Source organism: Takifugu flavidus, chromosome 3 (genome assembly GCF_003711565.1).
Source record: "Takifugu flavidus isolate HTHZ2018 chromosome 3, ASM371156v2, whole genome shotgun sequence".
NCBI lineage: Eukaryota > Metazoa > Chordata > Actinopteri > Tetraodontiformes > Tetraodontidae > Takifugu > Takifugu flavidus.
In genome coordinates this window covers 16,958,038-16,971,678 of record NC_079522.1, presented here as the reverse complement: position 1 = coordinate 16,971,678, position 13,641 = coordinate 16,958,038, and the positions used below count along the sequence as shown (strand labels likewise).

Below are 13,641 nucleotides of genomic sequence, written 5' to 3'. Positions count from 1 at the left end.
TCTAATTGTGTAACACTTAATGTCCTTAAATGTGTGAAGGTTAAAACCCGTTTAAGTGTGACACTAATTTCTTCTTTTTATTAAAACCAGCTATGCAGCTCAAATTCTGGTCAAATTAAGGTGACACTGAGGTTTTGTGGTGACAGTGTTCTAAAATGTTTTAGCTTTCAAACCTCAAAATCTCTGTTGTTGTTTTTACTGAACTTTACAACTACGAATATAAGTGTAAGCTACTGTTGAGTATTATATCTATCATTGTTACACAACTAGTGAAACAATGAGCAGTATGTCCCCATTTCATAACCAGACCCTTAAGCTTGCTTTCATTTCATTACCTTGACAACGAAACAACATCGCTAAATCTTGTGATGTGCTTTTTTTTTCTTGCCAAGTTAAATAGGAACTACTTAAATCGAACATGTGAGACAATGTGACTTCTCACAGCCAAGTGTCCACGAGCACGTGGACATAAACAGAATATATTCCCACATTCTGGGCAAAAACAAGGGCAAACGCACAAAATTTCAATTAATAATGACTTGTCACCAAAGCAATTCTCTGGGGAAAGTGTCCAACAAAAATTGCACCCCTTTTTGTAGCGTATCCTCGGATGAATTCGGTATAAATACACTCACTCCAGTGTTGACTGCTCACCTGACGTCACTTTTACAATGATTTATCTATTAGAATGTGGAGTCACAAGGAACACTAAGTGTATCTTATGTCGTTTACTGACTGTCTACGAGTACAGCCTGTCGCTTTGGCAGCTTTTGTGACAACAGCGTCCTCTTACCTGCAGGTTATCTCCAAGTAAACAATCCCGCCTGTCTAATTAGTTAGACAACACTTTTCTCCTCCTCATTCCACCGAAGGAGAGGCCTAATTCGGTTAGGGAATTTGACAAGGTCTCTTTTAATCGAGTTATCTGAATAACTGGGTACTTGAAAGGGTTCTAAATTAACTACGTCACAGGGTCAAATTCTGGTTGATTCTTCTTTATTTCGAACACGCGCGTGCGCACATAGATAGATAGATAGATAGATAGATAGATAGATAGATAGATAGATAGATAGATAGATAGATAGATAGATAGATAGATAGATAGATAGATAGATAGATAGATAGATAGATAGATGTAGTCTAGAATCTACACACATATAAATGTGTTCCACAGAAACTCATTTTTAAAGGGTATAAATTGTATTTCCAGTTTAATTTATGTTTAATATTATTGTCACGGGAGACACGGGATTAGCAGTATGTTGAAATCAATCTATGAAGGAGCTAGCTACCAATATTTTATTTAATTTTTTTTCTTACTGTATTTAACTGCAGCATTTTGGAGCTCTATTAATTTAGTTTTCTCTGCTCATTCCCTTCAGAGGCATATTCTGACATCTAGTGGTAGAAAATGGTAGCAAGATACAAGCGATATTTTTCAATTACATTTTCAATCACATAAACTTAAATTTGAGAGTGTCCTTATAAATGTCTGTTCATGAATTCCGCCTAACAGGTTGTAGTCTTGAGCATTAGATTTTTCCTCAAAGTAATTACCCTTCTATTAATCATTTTCTTTAGGCTTATGTGAAACATACCAAAAGACAGTGACAGTGACTAGACAAAGTAAATATAATTACTACCCGACATGTATTTTACCCATATATACCCGTATATATCTTATTTAAAATTTGTTTGTACACTGTACAAGCAATTTGGTGTTTAATGCTGTTGGTTTGATTCCAATTTTACTGATGTCTGATTTAAACTGAGACACGCGGTTAATGGCAACATATTTGGTCTTTCGATTCAGATTAAAACACTCACGCTGCAATGACACAATACAAATTAACCCGCAGGTCCGAGAAAAGACATCCTTTGCATTTGCATTGAACGTCTCCGTAATCTGTAATTTGCTGTGTCAGGTTTAGGGCCGTAATTTAAACCGGAAACACTTAGAAAACGATGATTCATTCAAAGTAAGATAACCTTAACCGAAATAAATGTTTACTTCATATACGTTAGAATAAATAAAATGGAGGCTTCGCGAATAAAAAGGATAAAATAATCCTCCTTTTGATTTATTTAAAAACACTATCTTTGCTGTGCATTCTAGAAATTATGACATCTTTAAAGAGTTCATGCTACGCCCCTTATATGCTTTTATTGAGAGAAAACCGGAAGTGACAGTATTTTATTCCACTTAACTTGACGGTAGCACCCCAAATCGTTTTGTAGTTAAGATCACTGTTTTGTATGTGTGTGGGAATTCCTTTCGGCTGTGTTGTTGATATAGAAGTGAGCAAATCTCCTCCTGGACAGTTTTCTTCCGTTTGCAGAGACGCTCCTATTGAGTTTAAAGACAGACTCCCCGGTGAGTAGCCTCTCCCTAAAAAGACGAGCTTCGTTCGCTTAAGTTTGATGCGATAGCGGACATCCTCGTGTTCGACTGCTTATTTTAATGGTAGAACCACTAATGAATTAAAACTAGTTTCAGGGGGCTGCGAGTGCACTTTGGTCTGTCCTGTGTGGTCACAGAGCGTTTTCTTGGGATGTTCCTATTTGGGGGAGTGAAATAACGTGGTTAATTGGTCATTTGAGGCTTTAAAACTTCACATTTACAAGCGAAAGATACCGACTTGGAGTAGCGTTAGCGTGACGACATCCACTAGCTTCCAAATACACCTTTATCCCTATATAAACTGCTTCATAACAACACATTTTTCATTAAGAGTGTCATTGCGGGGGTATTTGTTGGGCGTTTCTCATGGAGGCAGCTTGTTAACTGCAGTGGCAAAGATTTGAGAGTTCGACGGAGTGAATTTTGCTTAAATTTCACTGTATTTAAGGCAACACGACTGGCTAATTTCACTAAAGCTACAATTAAGTTTGCTTTCATTAATGTTACACTCCACAGTTCGACTGTAAGCACTTTCTATTAAATAAAATGGCATTCTCTTTAAACTACATTAGTTTGGGGCATTTTACTTCTTTAAAAAAAAAAATATATATATATATATATATATATATTTCTTTGCAGTAAAATGTTTGGTTGGGTTGTTAAATGACGGACCTAAAATGACCGTTTAAGTACCTAATTCATAGTATTGTAAAGATTCTATTTAATGTTAGGTATGTATCAAATTCTCTGTATACAATGTGTCTGCTATGAAAATGGTTTCTTTTACCCAGGTGGTGTGATACAGGTGCGATCCTGATTTATCCTCTCAGCTGTTGGGTGTCGGGAGGAATTCAAGATGCCGAAACCAGTAAGAGCAAAAGTTTTAACAAAGTGTTGAGTTTTAACTTATGACTGCCCGAAGCTCTTTTCATACCATAAATAACTAACGTCAAAGTGGATGAAGGAGGGAAAAACACTTGGGGGTGATCGCTTTCCCAAACTGATTGAGATTGTTTTAATTTCAGCACACATGCTTCGAAGACTGGCCGTCGTAGCTCGGGACACCTGACCGTGCCAGATGTATTAAGTTTGTTCCTATGCAGTCTGATTTATATTCAGACTCTTTAGAACCCTTCCCTATTTGCCATAATAATGGGCTTGCAGTGCCATAGAAGTGGTGGTTTCATCCCCAGGGCTGCTACCACTCCTCTGACTTCTTTTTCCAAGTAAACAACAAGCAGAGTGTGAAATGAAGTGCCTGGCCCACAGACTGTGCAACTCCAACACTGCTGTCTTTGTTGCTTAAAGGTTGCAGGAGCCGTCGAGTCCTGCGCTCTGAGCAACTGACAAAACCAATTTGATACTGCGCCTTCCTGGCCCTAAAACCATGGTTGTGTAGCTTTTTTGTTTTATTGTGTAAAGATCAGTTAGAGTTCAGCCATTTTTCACTTCATATCAAGGGATTATTAAGTTCATTTGACTTTTAACTGTGATAAAAAGGAATGGTGCTTTTTCTTTCTTTTTTTTACAGTAAAATCTCTATAGAGGTTAATTCAAGTTCACGTTCCTCAAGATGAATCAGATACCTTTCTCGGAAGGTTCGCTAAGGCCGTGCATGATTAAATAAAGGTCATCACCTAATCAAATATTTGTCCTTCTGGAAAACTAAACCCTACTTCGCCATAGATGATGATTCAGAATTTCTAACCTTGAGCTGTGCTTCCACTGAGCAGCACTGATGTTCAGTGTGGATGGATGGCTGAGTTCATGAAAGCTTCACTGAAGAACACAGATTTGTCACTTGTAACTGTAATTTCACCCCTTTTTAGCCTTTGGCTTTAGCCGCCGCTTCACACAGATTTCCACCGGGCATGCTCGTGGCACATTATGGCTGCGCCGTGGCAACTAGAGCTAATCCAGAGCAATTCCCGTCCCGAGTGTGGTGGCAAAGCACAGGCTTCTTAAAACAACAAACCAAAAAGTCAATATAAGCCCTGCAAATCAACAGAGGAAACCCTGCAGCATCTGTTCCTGAAGCTAGGCCACATCAGCTCCAGGGACAGATTTGGCTGCTCTCCTCAGCGCAACGTCTCTGCGACAGACAGAAAGCACGTAATGCCACAGTGGCGATGAGCAACGGGAGCGCTGCGCGTATCCTTTTTAGAATGCCAAAACATACATCTCCTTCCAAAATGTTTGGAATAAATAGTTTGTCTCGGTGACGGAGCTCAGCTATGACCAAGGCAAAATAAGTGTTGGCTGAGCCAGTTCAAAGGACACCACATTTGTTTTTCACTAGTGATTCCTTTTAACTGCACAGAAGAGGGCCCCCAACTGGTCTCCTGGCTTGCTGTTATTTTCCTATTTGTTAGAGAGGGTCGGTCCCTTCCAGTGTCCACATCCTCTGTTTCTCTCACGCTGAGACAAATATATCTTTATTCTGTCCTGTCGCCTCTCCTCTCACCCCATTTTCTGTAAAATACACAAAGGGGACTTAGTTACACTGACCTGAGCAGACTTTGTCAAGCTTAAGCCCCCGCAAAGTCACTTTATTACTCCCGCTCTACATCTAAATCCCCACAACAATCTTAAAAGTCTGTAAGTAGATTTTTCAGCCTCTGTAATGAATTTAAAAATGGATTTTAGGTCGCAGGGATTGGCCCTCCCCTTACACCTTTACCCCACTTCCTAGCCTGTGTCACCCTCCAGGAGGGAGTTAATTAGAGGGACAGACAGCCGCTCAGACCCCAGCGGGACAGATTAACAGTTCCTCTGATGAGTGTGTGTCTCTTAAAGCCCATCTTTCAGCAAAGATCCTCTTATCAGTTTACACTCACTAAACAACTGTACATTTATTTAACAAGGGCTCTGTCAGAGTGAGGTGTTTTCTTCACATTTGGGATGGAGAAGGGGGTTGAAAAACCCAATAAAAGTTCAAATTCACCGACATCCTGACATTTAATTCTCTTAAGTTACCGTAGATTTATTTGGTGTGGTTGTAAAAGGCAAATTGCGCTCATTAATCATATGCTTTAATCTACTAATAATTTTGTTCTGTCGGTCTACGGTTCTTCTCATAACTGTTTTCAGTCAGAACAGGCTGGCGAATCTTCAGTTTTCCACATTTAACAGTCTGGCCTGTTGTTGCACCTCCTCCCCCTCTCTCTGTGGGAGACAAAGGATTAACTGACTGTCTGGTCCATACAGATTCCATCTCTTCTCCGGGTTTCCTGTATTTTTGTGGAGATGCACACAAATGCGGGGGCGGAGGGGCGACATTCAGGACTGGTCACTAGGAAACCCCAGCTCAGTCAGCATTACATTCATGAGATCTATGCAGGAAGTCAGTGCTGAACATAACATTAAACAGCAGATGAATGAGTATTTGCCATTAAAACATGGCTGAGTGTTTTGTTAGAAGTTAGCATCTATTAGCAGCTCATTCGCTTTTTTTTTTATTCATCACTATACATTATTTGTACTTGGCATAAGTAAAACAATTCAATGTATCCTGTCCAGGAGTGGCTCTAATAACGTGCAGCTCATTTCATGGACACGTCGCACGACTCGTCCATATTTTACACTCACATTATGATGCTCTCAAGGAGAGGTTACTTTCTGAACCCAAGGAGCAGAGTTTGTTTTGAAGCTATATGGGCTGTTGAGCAGTATTGTGCAGTTTGTGCAGCACTATTTGTAGGAGAGACCATGTGAGGAACGAAAGCTTTCATGACTAATGAAGGAAAAGGGGACAGAGCCATTATCATTGTGATCCAAACTCAATACATTTGTTCTTTGCTGCACATATTGCTTCCCACCTTCCTGTACACAATATGCGTTATATTCCTGCTATGTTTTTCATTGCAGCAAACATCTGAGAGCATGTGTCGGTATAGAGGCAAGATGCCAGATACCTGAGAGGCCAACAGCACTGCACGTGCCGTAGTTAGTGCTGAGCCTACTGCCATTTCCAAGCAAATGCCTGTCTGCCTTGTAAAGTGCTCTGCACTCACTTTAAGATGGCAAAGGCCTCCATTTTAAACTGACAAATGGACAAATAGTTGTACTGCACTGTGGCCTTTTATCAGTGTTTTTGTATAAATGCTGCACAATACATTGGATTTTACATTTCGTGCAATGGGGATTAAGCATGGGCATTTACGTCTAGAGGGGGAGAGAAACTGTTATACAGAAAAAATAATCTAGAGACCTTTGAAAAGTTCTATTATCTGAATTTAATATTCACATTTCTACTTTTTTCTGCAGATCAATGTCCGTGTTACCACGATGGATGCAGAGCTGGAGTTTGCCATCCAACCTAATACCATAGGAAAACAGCTCTTCGACCAGGTGAGGAACTACTGTATATGCACAAATGACGACTAGTGATTGATTTCCAAATACTTCATGTATGCAAAAGAGCCTGAATATTTATGCATAAAGTTGAAAATATGCAATGGTGTAGTTGCCAACAATGGCCCTTTCTGCCCGCATAGTGGCCTTTGTGTCTTTGTAAGTTGTGTTTTGAAGGTGTAAAATTAGGGGTAAATTAACAAAAGTTTATTTTTTTAAGACTTCAGATTTCATTTAAATTTATTCTTAGGTTATAAAGACGGTGGGCTTGCGAGAGGTGTGGTTCTTTGGCCTGCAGTATACCGACAGTAAAGGCTACATTACCTGGCTCAAACTTAACAAGAAGGTCAGTCTTCTCCATGTTTTGTGATCTTCCACGTGAAATTCACACACACACACACACTTTGTAATGTGCTTTAAATGGGTGGAAAAGATGCTGTATTACAGCACTGGTCTTTTTGATGTGGTGATTGGAGCAGGTGACCCAACAGGATGTGAAGAAAGAGAACCCTCTGCAGTTTAAATTCAGAGCCAAGTTCTTTCCTGAGGATATTTCAGAGGAGCTAATTCAGGAAATTACCCAGAGACTTTTCTTTTTGCAGGTAACAAACCTAATGATGTTTGACTCTTATCCAAATATATTTCCAATGAAAAATGTTGGTCCATACATTATTTTTTCTTGAGTCCACCCTTTTACTCTCTTGCCTTTTGCCAGGTGAAGGAGGCCATCTTGAATGATGAGAACTATTGTCCTCCAGAGACGGCTGTGTTACTGGCATCATACTCTGTTCAGGCCAAATATGGTGACTACAGCAAAGACACACACAAGCCGGGGTACCTTACCCACGACAGACTGCTGCCTCAGAGGTAAACTGACAAAAACATGATTCCAACTTGACTCTAATCAATGGGGTTTATTTCCTGTTGGACTTTCCAATGATTTTTGTAATGTATTTTGTGCGTCCATTAAAGTGAATGGTGTCTTTGCTTGTGTTCAGAGTTTTGGAGCAGCACAAACTCACTAAGGAGCAGTGGGAGGACAGGATACAGACCTGGCATGAGGAACACAGAGGAATGCTCCGGTACGTCTCAGTTGTGCAACAACAGTGGTGCTCTTTTTGTTTTGTTGTGTAGAGGTTAAATGCCTTTAGAGGTGATCTACGGTATAAGATCTTTCTACCTCTCTCGCCTTTTCTCTCTGCCAGAGAGGACTCTATGATGGAATATCTTAAAATTGCCCAGGACCTGGAGATGTATGGAGTCAACTATTTTGAGATCAAAAACAAGAAAGGCACACAGCTGTGGCTGGGTGTGGACGCCCTGGGCCTCAACATCTACGAGCACGAAGACAAGTAAAATGAAACACTTTGCATTTTAATTAGAATTTAAGGACACAGTTTTTGAAACTTTGCAGTGTCACATTGAAGACGACCTGGCGTTTTTTTTGAATCCCTCTGTAAATGTAAGATAATTCATGCCAACATTTAATCTACAACATCTGAACCAAGTAGCAATATTTATAGACTTACAAATGGGTGGTGATGCAGCCTTTCCTGTCCTGCGGTCAGATTTGTTTGTTTTCTGTGGAAGAAAGGCTTGATGTAATCCTGTTTCCTCACAGCTTTTCCTTTCCAGGGTGTTATCGTGGGTCATCACAACTATCCTCCTTGTCCAGGTGACAGGAAGGAAAGGGAGTTCCAATTATGCACTGTATTTAATTATGGTCTGCTGTATTACTGCAGAGAAGACTATTTATGCTCTATTTAACTTGAACAGCATTTTACTGCCGAATCATTTGTGCAGCTATTGAGTAACAATGTGATTGTACCATCAAATGAGCAGTTTTATTGTAATTGTTACTTGGTAAAAGTCAAGCAGGAAATGGGATATTGGAAGCTTTCAAAGTTTAATTTAATGTGTTTTCTACTATATTGATTTTAAGGCTGACACCAAAGATTGGCTTCCCTTGGAGCGAAATTCGAAACATCTCTTTCAATGATAAGAAGTTTGTCATAAAACCTATTGACAAAAAAGCTCCTGTAAGTTGTTTTTTTTTAAAAAAAAAAAAAATATATATGTATTTCAAAAGTCGACAAACTGTGGAATTTCTTTTGGGGAATTGAAAGCATCCTCTGTTTTCAGGATTTTGTCTTTTATGCCCCACGTTTGCGCATCAACAAGCGCGTACTGGCTTTGTGCATGGGCAATCATGAGCTGTACATGAGGAGGAGGAAGCCCGACACCATCGAGGTGCAGCAGATGAAGGCCCAGGCTCGGGAGGAGAAACACCATAAACAAATGGAGAGGTACCGCAATCTTATTTTATCCTTGTTTTTCTTTGCCCACCTTATCAGAAACCCTGGGCCATCTCTCTGTAGTGTTGCAACTGGTTCTTCACCCTCAGGCATTTGTAGTCACCAGTTTGTGCTCGGGCAGCAACTGGACATGGACTTCACCAGCTGTCACTGATCTACTCATAGTTCATGTTTCCTCATCTGTGGTCTTGAGTTGTCATTAAACAAATAAACAAATACTTACTCAACATTAAACAAATACTGCCAGATGGCCCCAAGATTAAAAATTAGAGGTAGGATTCTGCTTTTGGACGTCATGGTTCAGTTGCGGACTTCTCCGCTAGAGGGCAGTGTTGCTTCTTGCTTTCACGTAAACATGCTTGAGCAGTGTTGCTCGGCCAAGTTAGGAGTGTTTATTTATGCCAGTATTTGTGCATTAGTCAACATGTGCTTCCTACTCAGGGCTCAATTTGAGAATGAAAAGAAGAAACGTGAGTGTGCAGAGAAAGAGAAGGAGAGGATACAGCGTGAGAACAATGAGTTGATGGAGAAAATGAGACAGATTGAGGCGCAGAGGACAAGAGCAGAGAAAGGTAGGTGTTTCTTTTTATATCCATCTGCTTTTCTAGACTCAGTTGTGATTTTATCAGATTCTATAGTACAGTATATTACTCGCTTTTGAATTTGAAATAAAGTAAATTTAAGAGGAATGGTCAATATTTAGCTGTATAAATTTCTGCAATGCGTGTGTTTCTATAGAACTGGAGGCACAAACTCGCCTTGCCATGGAGCTGGAGCAGGAGAAGAAGAAGGCAAGAGAGGAAACAAGAGGCTGGATAAAGAGAAGCAGGCTGCTGAGGAGGCCAGGATGAAATTGGCCCAAATGGCTGAAGATCAACAAAAGACACAAGAACAGCTGGTTTGTTTTTGCTTCAGTTGATCAGTTTTTATTTGCATTTTTAATGTAACATTGACGTAAGCATTTTTTTGTCCCAGGCTTCTGAGCTTGCCGAGTTTACATCCAGGATCACACTTCTGGAAGAAGACAAGCGGAAGAAAGATAATGAGGCAACAGAATGGCAGCAAAAGGTACAGAACTCTTTCAGGCTCAGACATATTTTGGCATCACTGTACAATTTTATAATCAAAACAAAGACTTGCTTCATTTGACAGCATGGTAAATGTTGCAGTGCAGGAGTTTATTCAATATAATAAAGTATCTGCGGAGACATCATGTGGTCCGAGTCCAAGCTTTAATAGTTAATCACATGGGTGACTTTACCACATGACCTTTTAGGACTCAAATCCTGTTTATGAACAACTTCAAGCACTTTAAGTTTGAAATCAACCTGTTGAGTTTGATCAGTGTCATAAAGAAATATTCATAACCAAGCAGAGGTTGCACTTTATTAACAACTACTGGTGTCACACTGCCAGGCCGTGCTGCAACTATTTATGATCTGGAGTTTCGTTTTATTTTCCTATATTTTGAGCAGACGGACATTTCTGGGCTTGTGCTGGCAGGTTTTGGCTACACTAATGTTAGGTTGCAGATGTGGCATGAAAAAGGTTTTTTTTATATCAGCAGTGTTGGAGGAACTGTATTTTTTACTCTCCAACTATATGCCCTCACCCACAGGCCCTTTTAGCCCAGGAGGACCTGGAAAAAGCCAAGCTGGAGCACCAAAACGCCGTGACTGTGGTGCTGGGCAGGCATGCAGAGAACGAGCACGATGAGCACGACGAGAACCACGCGGAGGCCAGCGCTGAGCTCTCCAACGAGGGCGTATGCGATCTAGACCTCCGTAGCGAAGAGGAACGGGTCACCGAAGCCCAGAAAAATCAGAGGGTCAAGCAACAACTGCAGGTAAGAGTCCATTAAATGGTGGGATGATTACATCAAAACCTTTGATTCTGCCTTTGCTTAAACTGAGGATTAAAAAAAAGGATAAAAGACACCATCTAATGCATCCAGTTAGAATGTATTTAATATTTACGCCTCTTATCAAATACTCGCCAAGAATGTCAACAGCTGCTGTGAATGAGAAACGTTTAAATGATTCCTTAAAGAACATTGCACTTTGTCTTCCTTCACACCTTCATATTTCCTTTAACGTCTCAGGCATTGAGTTCAGAGTTGGCCCAGGCCAGAGATGAAACCAAGAAGACGCAGAACGACGTGCTCCATGCCGAGAATGTGAAAGCGGGCCGAGACAAATACAAAACACTGCGGCAGATCCGACAGGGCAACACAAAGCAGCGCATTGATGAGTTTGAGAGTATGTGAAACCTGTTTCCTCCAGAGAACTTTGCTCCTGACAGTTGTTTTCATGGACAACACAAGCTGCTGCCTTAGTAATTCCACCTCCTCTAAAGGCCTAGAACACACCTCTGCATATTACAAACAACCTAATAGAGAAACGTCACTGATTCGTAACACTAAACTACCAAAAATGTGATACTTTTTGTTCATTTTGAACAAACATGGCCATATGGAGCTACTTTTTGACGTTGCATAGCTTGATGATTTGGTTTGATGTATGATTTTGGGATGTCTTGAACATAATGTCAGCTTTCAGTTCCTTGTTTTTAAGCTATCCCCATTTTCTTTTTTTATCAGTTACCTTTCCTTACCGTTCTTTTTGGCATAAATAAAGATGGGCAGCATTCCTCCTAATGCATGACTTTATATGAACATCTTGCTTGTATGGATATATGTGCCCCCCCCCCAAAAAAAAGAGACTACTGACACAACTGATGTAAGCTGTCAATCCTTTTTGCAGGTAAATTAAGTACTTGATCTAAAGGTCACTAGTCTTTCTGCTTGACTAACTTAAAATAACAAGTCAGCTACTGCTTTACAGCAGCATGGCACTAGGGGGCGATAGAAATGCTTTTTTCATTTTGAGGAACTCTTCTGTTAATCTTTATGGCCTATTTGGATATATTCAATCATTACAATATAACAACAAAATTGTGTTTATTCTTTTACCCTCTGCGAGTTATTGTGAACTTGGGATCATTCCAAAAGGTTGCGTTCGTTGAATATGTTACTGCAGTATTACAAAACTTGATTTGAGACTGAATATAAGACATGGCAGAAGCTCTCCCTGGGAAATGTCACCTATAAGGACAAGAGCCACACGTGACAGGTTTTAATGGCTGAATGTAACAAAGGTAACAAAGGTAACCAAGGGAAGGGATTTTTTTTTCTTTTTTAAACACGTTACAATTGCCTGGGTTATCACTCGTGGGCATAAAATATTACGCTAGACTGTCTCAATGAATCCATCATGACTGAATGGACAAACAGATTATACTATGTTTATCAGTCTGTTTGTGACCAGGTCCATATGGGCATGCAATAAATACACGTGCGTGTGTAAACGGAGGCCTGACACCTGTCTGGCTGGAAGGCTTATGAAAACGTCAGAGGAAGTTAAAAGGACAAATTTCTACCTCAGTGATGTTAGCCATGGTGACTGAGGGTCAAACACTCAGGGTGCTTTCCCCTGTCCAAAATAAACTAATAAATACGGTTAACATTTAGCTTGCTCTTCAATCTTTGGTGGGTGTTTCTCCTCCCAGTCGTTGGTTTCTGTGGTTTGTTTCTTTTACTTTTGGCATTTTACACTAGTGCTTTCTCGCTCGTTTTGGGCATATAGAAAATTACGAATAAAGAGGAAGTAGTGCTGCAAAGTATCAGAATGGAGGTATACTGAATACAGAACACGACCTTTGAGGCATTTAGCCTCTGGAGCCTGTAGTTGTTGAATTTACACTCTATCAGTTTATTTCATTTAATTATTTTATATTCCAACATAATTGCAATGTAGCTTCGTAAACAAGTTGACTCCCATTTTTGGAATGTTCCAGGGTGAATTTCTTTCTTTTTTTTTTAAAGACTGAAGATGTGTGATTCTTTTTTTTTATTAATAGTATGATTAAAAAGATATTAAAGCTTTATGTGACAGAGGGTATAGGGTGAGATTTATTTTTTACAGTTTTAAATTGAAGGCACCTGCATGAAACGGACATTTGAGCTCTTTAAGTTCTGTCTGTCGCTCGTTTGCCACAGCAGGTGGAAAAATCATCTTGGGCTTTCAGCTCATGTTTTCGTATTGTGTGAAAAAGCCCCACGTGTGTCGTTATACTGATTGATTCAGTGGTGGGGAAAAGGGTTTTTGACAGCCCCCCTCCCCATGCCTAAATTCTCTATATTCAAGCTGTTGGGCTTCCGTTATGACTGTTTTGTCCTCCACCACTGAAGCTTGTGCTGCCCTAGCACCAGCTGTTTCATATGCTTTGTTTTTTTTTCTTATCTTGATGTTTGTATTCTTTAAGATAAGAAGGCACAGTCCCTTCCATTTTGTTCAAATAAAAGGTTCATATTTTAAACACGTGCTTGGGCCATGCCTGTCCACTTTGACATTTTAGAGCAGTTGTAATTAAAGCAAACGTTTTATATCAGCACTTTCAAGGATCCGAGTATCAATTTAAAAAAGGCCTTCTACATCATTTGTGTGTAGTTTTACAAAATTTAGATTTCTGTTCAAAATAAGGTTTGGAGGACTGTATTATTTTTTTATCTGA

At 39.9% G+C, this 13,641-nt stretch overlaps 1 protein-coding gene and 1 pseudogene across 1 annotated transcript in view; one reads left to right on the top strand and one right to left on the bottom strand.

Annotated features, from left to right (window-relative positions):
* The window catches only part of LOC130522177 (guanine nucleotide exchange factor DBS-like), a 39,372-nt gene extending 38,427 nt beyond the window's left edge, over nucleotides 1–945 (bottom strand). Inside the window, exon 1 of the mRNA XM_057026250.1 lies at nucleotides 794–945. The gene's annotated coding sequence lies outside the window, so the exon portion shown is untranslated. The remainder of the gene's footprint in view (nucleotides 1–793) is intronic.
* A 1,253-nt stretch (nucleotides 946–2,198) lies between these two features.
* LOC130522181 (radixin-like) lies at nucleotides 2,199–13,446 on the top strand (annotated as a pseudogene).
* The last annotated feature ends 195 nt before the right edge of the window (nucleotides 13,447–13,641 follow it).